The sequence below is a fragment of the Oryx dammah genome, unplaced genomic scaffold (assembly GCF_014754425.2).
Source record: "Oryx dammah isolate SB20612 unplaced genomic scaffold, SCBI_Odam_1.1 HiC_scaffold_17, whole genome shotgun sequence".
NCBI lineage: Eukaryota > Metazoa > Chordata > Mammalia > Artiodactyla > Bovidae > Oryx > Oryx dammah.
This window is the reverse complement of record NW_024070201.1, coordinates 53,097,194-53,111,573: the sequence shown is the minus strand read 5'-3', so window position 1 is coordinate 53,111,573 and position 14,380 is coordinate 53,097,194. Positions and strand designations below refer to the sequence as shown.

Here is a 14,380-nt window from a genome sequence, read left to right as displayed (position 1 = left end):
ATACTACTAATTATATAGAAAAAGAATCTAGAAGAGATAAACCAATCTTTAAATCTGCCAGATTTCAAGACTTCCTTTTATATAAAGCTACACAGTTAAACAATATGGTACTAGTATAAGGATCAAGGATGGGCTTCCCTGGTGGCTCAGACAGTAAAGAATCCGCCTGCAATGCAGGAGATCCCGGTTCAGTTGCTGGATCAGGAAGATCCCCTGGAGAAGGGATAGGCTAACCATCCAGTATTCTTGGGCTTCCCTGGTGGCTCAGTTGGTAAAGAATGTGCCTGTAGTGCAGAAGGCCTGTGTTCAATCCCTGGCCTGGACAGATCCCCTGGAGAAGGGAACAGCTACCCACTCCACTATTCTGGCCTGGAGAATTCCATGGACAGAGGAGCCTGGCAGGCTACAGTCCATGGGATCGCAAAGAATTGGACATGACTGAGCGATTTCACTATAAGGATCAAAAAACAGATCAATGGAACAGAATAAAGAGTATACAAACAGACCTACACATGTATGGTCAATTGGTTTTGGACAAAGGAATGGAGGGAGACTAATGGAAAAGGAAAATTTTTTAAACAAATGGTGCTGGAAACATTGGATAGGGAAAAAATGAATTTCATTCCCAACCTCACAGCACACACAAAAAATTAACTCAAGAATATCATAGTAAATATAAAAGCTAGAATCATAAAAACTGTACAAGAAAACAAAGGAGAAACTCTTGCAACCTTGGGATAGGCAAAGATTTCTTAGAGAAGACAAAAAAGCACTTCTCAGCCATTAAAAAGAATACATTTGAATCAGTTCTGATGAGATGGATGAAACTGAAGCCGATTATACAGAGTGAAGTAAGCCAGAAAGAAAAACACCAATACAGTATACTAACACATATATATGGAATTTAGAAAGATGGCAATGATGACTCTGTATGCAGGACAGCAAGAGACACAGATGTGTATAGCGGACTTTTGGACTCAGAGGGAGAGGGAGAGGGTGAGATGATTTGGGAGAATGGCATTGAAACATGTATAATATCATGTAAGAATCGAATCGCCAGTCTATGTCCGATGCAGGATACGGCATGCTTGGGGCTGGTACACGGGGATGACCCAGAGAGATGTTGTGGGGATGGGAGTGGGAGGGGGGTCCATGTTTGGGAACGCATGTACACCCGTGGTGGATTCATGTCAATGTATGGCAAAACCAATACAGAATTGTAAAGTAAAATAAAAAATAAATAAATAAAATTAAAAATGAATAAATTAGGCATTGCCAAAATAAATTAAGAAAAAAATCTCTCTTCATTTAAAGATGCCATTAAGAAAATATAAAAGCAGTCCATGGACCAAGAGAAAATACTTAGAAACCATCAATTCGACAAAGTACTAAGCTTGGAGTATATAAAGAATTCTTATATCAGTAACAAAAAGACAACCTAATTAAAAATGGGCCAAAGAGTGAAACACTTCACAAAAGAAGATATAAAAGAGCCTGTGCTCTGTGACAAGAGAAGCCACCGCAACGAGGATCCTGCGCATCACAACTAGAGAAAACTCACATGCCTCAATGAAGACCCAGCACAATCAAAAATAAATTATGAAAACTGTACGATATAAGACAATAAGCATAGGAAAATGTGCTCAAAATCTTAGTCGTTATGGAAATTAAAATGGAAATTGTAACGCAGTATCATTTCATACCTGACAGGGTAACTAAAATTAAAATAACACCTAATGCTAGAAGGATGTGGAGCAGCCAGGACTTGCACGCCCTGGTGGTACAATAGTGTCATCACTTTGGAAAACTGTTTCTTATAAAGTTATACAAACATCTAACCTGTGACCCAGTATTTCTACTCCTTACCATTTACTCAAGAAATATAAAAAGATATTCACAAGAAGATATTTATAAGAACGTTCACAGAAAACAACCCAAATGTCCATCAAACAAGAGAATTACTAAGCCAACTGTGGTGTACTCATATAATGCAATTCTACTCAGCATTAACAAGGGAACACAACACTGATATTCACAATATGAATGACCCTCAAAACATCAGGTTGAGTGAAAAAACCCAGGAACAAAAAAGTACATACGATACGATTGTTCAAGAACAGGTAAAACCAATCCATGATGACAGAAATTTAGAGTGGCTGGTTGCCTGTGTCAGGCAGGACTGACTGGGAGAGACCAAGGGGAATAAAGCAACTATCTGAAGTGATGGAAACGTTTCATCTCTTGGTTGAGGTGAGAGGTGCACAGGTACACACAGAATTTAAACTTAAGATCTAAGTATTTCACTGTAAGGAAGTTTTACTTCAGTTTTTTAAATGAATAAAACTGGTGAACTCTCCTAACCTGAAAGTTACCCTGTAGAGGAGGATGTTAATTTTGTGAGGGAGTTCATAACATCAATACCTCTGCCAACATTATTATTATGACACCTTGCACTAAAAAGAGTTAACATTATCTGCACTTTCAGAAACCGCCTGATAGTCAGTGAGGACTTCTCAGGTGATCTAAAAAGGAGCAACTCTTCTGAGATTGCTCATGAGATCAGTTCTTTTGCAACTTCCTCAAGACCCCAAAGGAATCCAATAGAGAAGACTATTCTCCATCCCACTGACTCTTGCTCTGTGTGTGAAGGTGTACACTCTCTTAAGAGCAATATTCTCCTATGATGGTGACTAAAGAAGTATGAAATCAAGGAAAGGCCCTTTGTGATGTGGCCCCAGCCTCATTTTCTGCTGTTCTTACCTTGCACACACAACTCCAACAACACTGAGCGAACAGCAACTCTCCAAACACATCATGCCATTTCTTCCTTCTGTACCTTTGAGTGAGCTGTTCTTTCTGCCTACAAGTTTCCCTCACTCTTAACAGACAAGTACACCCCTAAATCCACTAAGTGGCAGCTCAAGTATACATTCTCCTCCAAAGGCCTTCCCCAACTATCCCAGACAGGCAGAGGTACTTCTTCCTATGGGGATCCACGGCATCATACAGACGCTAACACTAACAAAGATTATAGAACCACATTTTATGGCAACTGTCTATTGCCTTTTCTATTTCTTTACTAGATCCTTCTGAGAAAAAGCAATCCCACTGCTGGGCATACACACTGAGGAAACCAGAATTGAAAGAGACACATGTACCCCAATGTTCACTGCAGCACTGTTTATAATAGCCAGGACATGGAAACAACCTAGACGTCCATCAGCAGATGAATGGATAAGAAAGCTGTGGTACATATACACAATGGAGTATTACTCAGCCATTAAAAAGAATACATTTGAATCAGTTCTAATGAGATGGATGGAACTGGAGCCAATTATACAGAGTGAAGTAAGCCAGAAAGAAAAACACCAATACAGTATACTAACACATATATATGCAATTTAGAAAGATGGTAATGATAACCCTGTATGTGAGATAGCAAAAGAGACACAGATGTATAGAACGGACTTTTGGACTCTGAGGGAGAGGGAGAGGGTGGGATGATTTGGGAGAATGGCACTGAAACATGTATACTATCATGTAAGAAATGAATCGCCAGTCTATGTTCAAGACAGGATACAGGATGCTTGGGGCTGGTGGACGGGGATGATCCAGAGAGATGATATGGGGTGGGAGGTGGGAGGGGGGTTCAGGATTGGGAACTCATGTACACCCGTGGCAGATTCATGTCAATGTATGGCAAAACCAATACAGTATTGTAAAGTAAAAGAAAGTAAAAATAAAAATTAAAAAAAAAGAAACAAACACTTTTTTCATTTACATTCCCAGTGCTTAGCACAGAATGTAGCACAAAACATATTGCTGACTGTCGACTAATGCCTGTATATAAAAGTACAGTCCCCAAATTTTGACTATTTTTATTGATATTGATATACCGATGCTGGGAAAGACTGAAGGCAAAGGAGAAGAGGGCAACAGAGGATGAGATGGCTAGACAGCACCAGTGATTCAACGGACATGAATCTGAGCAAACTTCAGGAGACAGTGAAGGACCGGGAAGCCTGGCATGCTGCAGTCCGTGGGGTTGCAAAGTGTCGGACAGGACTTGGTGACTGAACAACAATGGATATCAGTGAAAGAGTTAAAAGATTAAAGTGATAATTTTCTATAACTTCAAAATATATTCAAAAGAAAAATCACATAAATTAAAGACCATTCATTCTGGCAAGAAACAAGCAATTTCTACTAAAAATGTTATCAGAATTCTAATTTGATAGGCATTATCAACCCAGAGTAGAAATCAACAAAATAACCTGTTACTTTAAAAGGAGGGAAAATGCTGCCTAAAACTCACTAGTACTATGCAAACAACCTTGTCAAATGGTAAAGACTTTAAAAATAAAAATGATTCATGACCATAATTAATGTATGACTTCAACTATTTGGCTCTCACTGCCCCAGACGCTTTCTGATCTTACCTTAGGGGCTTAAAACACACAGACAGAGTCACATTTCCTCCAATCTTCAGTGTTATCCAAACAGACTTTCAGAGCCCCTGCTACATCAAGACAGAACTAATAACGTCCCCCCTTTCAAACTCAACAGAAGAATAAAAGTTTGACATGTTTTAGGCTTTCAAACATAATATAGGACATCCTGATTCCCCTGGGGGTGAGGAGGTGAAGAACTGACAAGAAAAGAAACAACTGCTTTACCTCCAAACCAACTGCTTTAGCCAGTTTCAGAGGAATGTCTCTTGATTTTGTGAACTGTAAAATGGTATTATATAGAAATACAAACCATCCAGTCATCTGGGTGATTAGTCAATACCAACGCGAAGACTATCAAGTAGCTGCTTGACAGGTATTCTGGCTAGAACAAATCGATACATGTTATCTCAATATGTTTTGGGATAATAGCAAAATGGAAAATGTACTAAAAATAATATTTTACAGCTAGATTTTGCTGTGAAAGTAAAGATACACAGAATAAAAGGTACTATGTCAAATAAATACTGAGCTCATACCTAGCAGATATTAACAATAATCTCAGCAAAGGAGAAGTAGGAAACAGTTTTTGTTGACTTAGTATCGATCATATCCCATCTAAATACTGCATTCAATTTTAAGATGTGGAGTGACAAATTAGAGCAACTAGAAAGTCAGTGAAGTATAGCTCCCTATGGCTTGCAGGGAGAGATGAAAAGGTAAAGAACACACGGGAAAAACAGGATTCTATTCAGAGAAATAGATATTTTATCAATAATGACTTTGTATTCCATATGAAGGAGGTTAGATTTTTATTTGTAAGGTATTAGGAAACTATTAAAAAGTTGTAAGCCAAGAAAGATTTAGTTACATTTGTACTTTAGAAAGATCTTACCTTCTGTAACTAGGTTACTGAGATACAGAGAAACAGACTATAAACAGGAAGGCTAGTATGAGGTTACTTTAATAGTCCTACCAAAAGTTTAGGCACTGTCCTAAACTAAAACAGGAACAGAAAGGATGATGTAGATACAGGAACAGAAAGGATGATGTAGATGTGAAAAGTTAGAGAGGAGATACAAAAAATGATGCCTGAAAACAAATTACCAACGTGAAGAACGCAAGAGAGAAACTGCCACCACAGATCCTTATGGACATTTAAAAGGAATTAAAGGAAATTATGGACAATAAGCCAATAAATTTAACAACTTAGATGAAATAGTTGTTTAAAAACCAAAAGTTCCCAAACCAAACAAATGAAACAGAAAACGTGAATAGCTGCTATCAGTTTAAAAAGCTAAATTTATCATTAAAAACCATCTCACATAGAAAACTACATTCAGATGGCTTCACTGATGAAATACTAGCCTTAATAAAAATCTTTCAAAGAAGAAGGAATGCTTCTGGATTTGTTTTAACAGGCCAGGATAACCTTGATACCAAAACATTACAAGAAAATTATAGACAATACAAAAATCATTAATAAAATTAGCAAATCAAATCTAGAAGTATATGAAAAAGATAATACATCTTGATCAAGTGGATTTATCTGAGGAATATGAGGTTGACTTAACATGTGAAAATCAATTATGACAGAATGAAAGACAAAAAGAAACCAATCATTACCTCAAAAGATGCTGCCCAAAGAGCATCTGGTAAAATTAAATACCTAATGATTTAAAACAAAAAAACTCTCAACAAACTAAGGAAAAAGGAGAGCTTCCTCAATCTGATAAAGGGTTTATACAAAAAGGCTGCAGGTAATACCTGATTGAGTTCAGAAACAAGAAAAGATGTCTATTCTCACTACTCTATTCAACACTGTACTCAAGATTCAAGCCGTTGTAATAAGCCAATATTAAAAAGTCATAAACAAAGGAAAGGAAGAAGCAAAAATATCTACTCACAGATGCTATATGATTGTGTACATAGAAAAAAATTTTAATCTACAATCAAACTAATAATAAACTTAGCAAGAGGGACTTCCCTGGTGGTCCAGTGGTTCAGAATCCAACTTGCAGTGCAGGGGATGTGGGTTTGATCTTTGGTTTGGGAACTAAGAGCACACATGCTATGGAGTAACTAAGCCTGTTCACTGCAACAGGCCGCAACTGTTGTGTCCACGGGCCACAACTAAAGATCCCACTCGGCGCAACAAAGAGTTCACAGGAAGCAATGAGGATCTCACGAGGGCAACAATAATGCAATACAGCCAAATACATTTTTAAAAAAATAAGCAAATTTGCAAGACTGCAGGTTAATACACACAATCAGTTCAGTCGTTAAGTTGTGTCCGACTCTCTTTTTACATAATTTCAACAAATAACTAGGAACAAACCTAATAAAAGATGTGAAAAATCTGTACACTGAAAACTAGAAAACACTGCTGGAAGAAATTAAAAAACACCTAAACAAATACAGCCAAGTACTTTCAAGGACTGGAGGTTAAGAAATCAAGGCTCCTGCACTGGCAGGCAGGTTCTTTACCACTGTGCCACCTGGGAAATGCAGAGAACAGTATGGAGATTCCTTTAAAAACTAAAGTTGTCATATGATCCACCAATCCCACTCCTGGGCATATAACCGAAGAAAACTCTAATTCAAAAAGATACATGCACCCAGTGTTTTCAGTAGCACTACTTACAACAGTCAAGACATGGAACAATCTAAATATCCATCAGCAGATGAATGGATTAAGAAGACGTAATACATATATACAGTGGAATATTAAGCAGCCATTAAAAAGAATTAATGTCATTTGCAAAAAATGGATGGACCTAGAGATTATCATACTAAATGAACTCAGAAAGACAAAGATAAATATCGCATGATATCACTTACATGTGTAATCTAAAAAGAATGATACAAATGAACATTATTTACGAAACAGAAAGAGTCTCACAGACACAGGAACCAATTTATGGGTTACCAAAGGGGAAATGGGATGGGAGGGACAAATTTGGAATTTGAAATTAACAGATACACATGCTATATATAAAATAAACAATAACAACCTATTCTATACCACAGAGTAAATAACTCAAATGTCCATCAACAATATAATGCATAAGCAAACTGGTTTTTCACAGAAAAACCACTCACAGCGATAAAAAGGAACAACTGATTGACTTAGTTGTCTGACGAGGTTGTCTAAAGAGGCCTTAAATAGTTGAGAAAAGAAGAGAGGCTAAAGGCAAAGCAGAAAAGGAAAGGCATGCCAATTTGAATTCAGAGTTCCAAAGAACAGCAAAGAGAGACAAGAAAGTCTTCCTCAGTGATCAGTGCAAAGAAATAGTGGAAAACAACAGAGTGGGAAAGACTAGAGATCTCTTCAAGAAAATTAGAGATATCTAGGGAACATTTCATGCAAAGATGAGCACAATAAAGGACAGAAATGGTATGGACCTAACAGAAGCAGAAAATATTAAGAAGAGGTGGCAAGAATACACAGAACTATACAAAAAAGTTCTTCACGACCCAGATAATCACAATGGTGTGATCACTCACCTAGAGCCAGACATCCTGGAATGTGACGTCAAGTGGGCCTTAGGAAGCATCACTACAAACAAAGCTAGTAGAGGTGATGGAATTCCAGTTGAGCTATTTCAAATCCTAAAAGATAATGCTGTGAAAGTGCTGTACTCAATATGCTAGCAAATATGAAAAGAACAGCAGTGGCCATAGGACAAGAAAAGATTAGATTTCATTCCAATTCCAAAGAAAGGCAATGCCAAAGAAAGTTCAAACTACCGCACACTGCACTCATCTCACACGCTAGTAAAGTAATGCTCAAAATTCTCCAAGCCAGGCTTCAACAGTATGTGAACTGTGAACTTCCAGATGTTCAAGCTGGATTTAGAAAAGGCAGAGGAACCAGAGATCAAATTGCCAACATCCACTGCATCATCAAAAAAGCAAGAGAGTTCCAGAAAAACATCTCTTTCTGCTTTATTGACTAAGTCAAAGCCTTTGACTAACAGAAGTTTGTTGTGTGAATCACAACAAACTGTGGAAAATTCTTAAAGAGAAGGGAATATCAAACAACCTTACCTGCCTCCTGAGAAATCTGTATGCAGGTCAAGAAGCAACAGTTAGAATTGGACATGGAACAATGGACTGGTTCCAAATCAGGAAAGGAGTATATCAAGGCTATATATTGTCACTCTGCTTATTTAACTTATATGCAGAGTATATCATGTGAAATGCTGGACTGGATGAAGCACAAGCTGGAATCAAGATTGCAAGGAGAAGTATCAATAACCTCAGATATGCAGATGACACCACCGTTATGTCAGAAAGCAAAGAACTAAAGAGCCTCTTGATAAAAGTGAAAGAGGAGAGTTAAAAAGTTGGCTTAAAACTCAACGTTCAGAAAACCGAGATCATGGCATCCAGTCCCATCACTTTATGGGAAATAGATGGGGGAAAATGGAAACAGTGAGAGACTTTATTTTTTGGGCTCGAAAATCACTGCAGACGCTGCAGCCATGAAGTTAAAGACACTTGCTCCTTGGAATAAAAGTGATGACCAACCCAGACAGAATATTAAAAAGCAGAGACATTACTTTACCAACAAAGGTCCATGTAGTCAAGGCTATGGTTTTTCCAGTAGTCATGTATGGATGTGAGAGTTGAACCATAATGAAAGCTGAGTGCTGAAGATTATTGATGCTTTTGAACTGTGGTGTTGGAGAAGACTCTTGAGAGTCCATTGGACTGCAAGGAAATCCAACCAGTCCATCCTAAAGGAAAGCAGTTCTGAATATACATTGGAAAGACTGATGTTGAAGCTGAAACTCCAATACTTTGGTCACCTGATGTGAAGAACCAACTCACTGGAAAAGACCCTGATGCTGGGAAAGATTGAAGGCGGGAGGAGAAGGGGATGACAGAGGATGAGATGGCTAGATGGCATCACCGACTCGATGGACATGAATTTGAGTAAACTATGGGAATTGGTGATGGACAGGGAAGCCTGGCGTGCTGAAGTCCATGGGGTCGCAAAGAGTTGGATTGAGCGACTGAAATGAGAACTGATCTATACAACAATACAGATAAATTGCAAAAGTATGCTGAACAAAAGTATACCATATGGTTCCATTTATAAGAAGTTCAAGAACAGGAAAAGCTAATAAATGAGGAGGCAATAAGAACAGTGACTCAGCCAGGGGCTGGGGCAAGGGTGTAAGAATGACTGGCAAAGTGATATGAGGGAATTTTCCTGGAGAACGAAAAATATTCTATATCTTCACTGAATGATGACAATGCGGGTGTGTATATTTGTCAAACTCATCACACTGTACATTTACATTCTCTTTATTTTATATAAATTATACTGCAAAAGAAAAAGAAGAAAACGATCAATGATGTATGGCTTAGGGAACCAGGAAAAGGGTGGTAGTATTTATTGAAAGGAAGGATGGGGGATGAGCAATTTGAGAGGAAAGTTCTACTTTCAGTTTGAGGCGCCTGCGTAACATCTGAGAAGAGGTGTTGACTATGGGTTGAATATAAGGATCTGGAGCTTAGGAGACAGATCTTGGCTGGAGATAAAAATATGGCAATCATTAACACACAGATGGTTATTAATGCTATGAAAGTAATGACATCATTCTGTAAGACTGTGAGAATGAGAGAGAACAGAGCCTAGAACAGAATTCCGAGGAACATCAATTTTTAAGGGATTAGAAATAAAGAAATAGAAGCTGCAAAAAATCTGGCCCACAATTCCAGAGAAGCAGAAGGACAGCTGGGAGAGTTGGTGTTACAGCAGTCAAAGGAACAGACTGTCTCCAGGAGGTATTAATCACTGTCATAATGTCAAGTAACCTGAGACCTAGACAGTATCTACAGATTTAGCAACAAGAACTTGATTAAAGCCATTTCAAATCTGTTCACCTTGCTCTATGCCTACTGCCATCATCACCTTCTACCTAATGAATAGATTCCTAAATGGTTCTGAAATTCAGCTCTTGTTCTTCTCAATTCCAATCTCAACTTGGTACCAAAGGTAACCCTACTCATCATTTGATCAGTACTAATTGGTGCTTAGGGGCTTCCCAGATGGCACAGTGGTAAAGAAGCCACCTGTCAATGCAGGAGATACAAGAGACATGGGCTTGATTTCTGGCTCAGGAAGATCCCCTGGAATAGCAAAAGGCAAATCACTCCAGTATTCTTGCCTAGAAAATTTCATGGACAGAAGGAGCCTGGTGGGCTATAGTCCATGGGGATGCAAAGAGTGGACACAAATGAGCGACTGAACACACACACACATACACAACTGTAGCTTATCTGCCCAGTCTGTAGAATGTCTGCCTCACAGAGCTATATCCACAGTCTGATATCGCCACATCACTATGCATCCTGTAACGTGTTGACAATCTTTCTAGATCAGGAAACAGAATATAAAGACTAAAGACTGTCCCAACCAGCAACACAGTCCAGTACTCCAGGTTTTTCTTCTCACAGGCTAAGAGAGATAGTAACCAAGTTCTCTGTATATTGCAATTACAGGAGCTCTAATACATGTCTGTAATTAAACTCTCTTAGAGACAACTATAGAAACATTACAATCTATAATAAAAACTTGCAGTTTAAAAGATTCAATTCAGTTCAGTCACTCAGTCGTGTCCGACTCTTTGCAACCCCATGAATCACAGCATACCAGGCCTCCCTGTCCATCACCAACTCCCGGAGTTCACTCAAACTTACGTCCATCGAGTCCATGATGCCATCCAGCCATCTCATCCTCTGTCGTCCCCTTCTCCTCCTGCCTTCAATCCCTCCCAGCATCAGAGTCTAGTGCTATATAATATAGCTAGGCTTAACTACTTTACCTTTCTTCATATCTGATAGACATGAAATGTTTTATCCAGGATCTAAATTATAGCTAGTTTTAAAAGTTAGGGCTTGACTGTCATATAATATACTATATATATAATAATAATATATAGTAGAGTTATATATATATAACTATATATAGTTTCTTTATGCAATACATCTAAAGGTAATTAACATATATGAACTTCTAGTCATGTTTATATTACATTCCATCAATGATAAAAGGATTTTTTTGAAGGATTTTGACTGAAAAGGCTATAATTTTTTCCAGACTAAATTTTCAACATTTTTTTTTAGAATTCTAGTCAAATAAATCTGGATACAACTGTCGTGAATCACCACAATGCTCCAAACTTCTAACTTAGAAAAAAACACAAAATTAAACATAGTATTGTCTTAAGCTACCAAATTTATTGTAATTTATTACCCATCAATAGAATATTGATACTCTTCCAACCAAATCTTGTCTACCTAGCTTTCAAGGTCAGCTCAAATGTCATTTCTTCATTATTTCATTTACAGAGCATATTATCACATTAGTCAAGATAATACGTGTACTTTATAAATCTTTAGCCTAATCCTTTGTCTGATAAGACTCAACCCATATTTTAATTTATTCATTCATCATCTCTTCACACTGAGCACCTTCCATGTTTCTAATACTGAGTCTGGTGTTGAGATTTAAGTCACTGGAGGCTTTCTCTTCAGAAACAGACTATTTATTCACATATTCCAGAGAAGGCAATGGCACCCCACTCCAGTACTCTTTTGCCTGGAGAATCCCATGGACTGAGGAGCCTGGTAGGCTTCAGTCCATGGGGTCCCAGGGTAGTATTGGAGAAGGCAATGGCAACCCACTCCAGTACTCTCGCCTGGAAAATCCCATGGACGGAGGAGCCTGGAAAGCTGCAGTCCACGGGGTCGCTAAGAGTTGGACACGACTGAGCGACTTCACTTTCCCTCTTCACTTTCATGCATTGGAGAAGGAAATGGCAACCCACTCCAGTGTTCTTGCCTGGAGAATCCCAGGGACAGGGGAGCCTGGTGGGCTGTCGTCTGTGGGGTCGCACACACGACTGAAGCGACTTAGCAGCAGCAGCAGCATACACATATTCAGTCAACAAACACTTAAGTGCCTAAATGTGAGCCCATGCCCTGTGTCAGGTAATGGAAGTACACAGATCAGAGATACACCTTATATTCATAATGCACAAACTATGGAGAAAAGGGTATGTAAAAAATTATAACAGTGTGATACTATGGTAGAGATATGTACAGAGTGACAGCTGAGCAAAAAGGAGAGGCATCTGTTTTAGGGGTTGTGTCGAGTAGAAGTAAAGGTCTTCTCAGTTCAGTTCAGTCGCTCAGTCATGTCCAACTCTTTGCGAGCCCAAGAACCACAGCATGCCAGGCCTCCCTGTCCATCACCAACTCCTGGAGTCCACCCAAACCCATGTCCATTGAGTTGGTGATGCCATCCAGCCATCTCATCCTCTGTCATCCCCTTCTCCTCCTGCCCTCAATCTTTCCCAGCATCAGGGTCTTTTCAAATGAGTCAGCTCTTCACATCAGGTGGTCAAAGTATTGGAGTTTCAGCTTCAACATCAGTTCTTCCAATGAACACCCAGGACCGATCTCCTTTAGGATGCACTGGTTGGATCTCCTTGCAGTCCAAGGGACTCTCAAGAGTTTTCTCCAACACCACAGTTCAAAAGCATCAATTCTTCTAGGAAGAAGTAAAAACTAAGCTGATATTAAAAATAAGAGTAGAATTAGCTAGGTGGAAAAAAAGATATTCCAGATAAAAGGGAAAGCAAATACAAAAACAGAAAAAAAAGGCTGTATAACATTTTCAACAACTGCAAGTACCTTTAGCAAGGCTAGAGCACAGGGCTGTATGGGAGACGATGGCAAGAGATGAGGGTTTAAAGGTAGACAGAGGTTAGATTATGAAGGCTTGGCAGATCAAGCTAAGGAGTTTATTCCCAAGCCATGGGATAAAGTTAAAAGTGGGAGACCTGATCAAATAGATGTTTTAAACTTAAGGCTAAAGTGGATATTCCCTGGTGGTCCAGTGGTTATGATTCTGTGCTCTCACTGCCTTGGGCAACTAAGATTCCACAAACTAAGCCGTGGGGGAGGGGGAGGCGGTGGAAACTACTGGGGCTGCAGTGTGAAAAGACCAAGGTACTGCCTAGTACAAAATGACGCAGAAATTCCTTTCTAGAAGAGGAAGAATTCAGGGAGAAGCCCAGAAATAGATACTATTTGATAAGGCTACCCCTCATCTCAGTTGCTGTCCTCCTTAATAACTCTGGGAGCATAGCTCTATCTACAGTTCATATTATGCTGTGATCATCTGTTTATCGCCTTTCTCCAGCACTGGATTCCACACTCCTGGAAAACCTAGACCTATACCTTACTAGTGTTTGTGCTCTTGAGCTTGCCCACCGTGCTGACACAGACCTCCAACGTGCAGTTTCCCCTCCATCCCTCAGGAGTAGGGAGGTGCCTATCTCACCCTTTCTCTTAAACTTTCAAAGCACAGCAGATGATATATAACAGATGGCTATTTGAAGATCTCTTCTGGTTCTGTTTTCCTTGGATTCTATGAAATATTTGTTGACTGATATTTACTCATGTTTTCTTATAAGTGTATCAATCATAGAGAAATTCCTGGAGAACTGCCTTGAGAACTTTTATTATTATTATTGCACTGCGCGGCTTGCGGGATCTTCATCCCAGATCAGAGATAGAACCCACGCCCCCTACAGTAGAAGTGTGGTCTTAACCACTGGACCTTCAGGGAAGTCCTGAAAACATTTATTTAAAGTTTACAAATCATGTAAGATTAGAGTACAAATTTCTGATTTCAAAAGCCCTCTAATAGAGTCTTCTCCAACACCACGGTTCAAAAGCATCAATTCTTCAGCATTCAGCTTTCTTTCTAGTCCAACTCTCACATCCACACAGGACTACTGGAAAAACCACAGCTTTGACTAGATGAACCTTTGTCGGCAAAGTAATGTCTCTGCTTTTTAAAATGCTGACTAGGTTGGTCATAGCTTTCTTCCAAGGAGCAAGCATCT

The 14,380-nt window shown here is 39.0% G+C and overlaps 1 protein-coding gene across 1 annotated transcript in view; it reads right to left on the bottom strand.

Annotated features, from left to right (window-relative positions):
- Positions 1 to 14,380, bottom strand: part of UVRAG (UV radiation resistance associated) — a 325,077-nt gene that overhangs the window by 182,761 nt on the left and 127,936 nt on the right. The gene's annotated exons all lie outside the window — the stretch shown is intronic.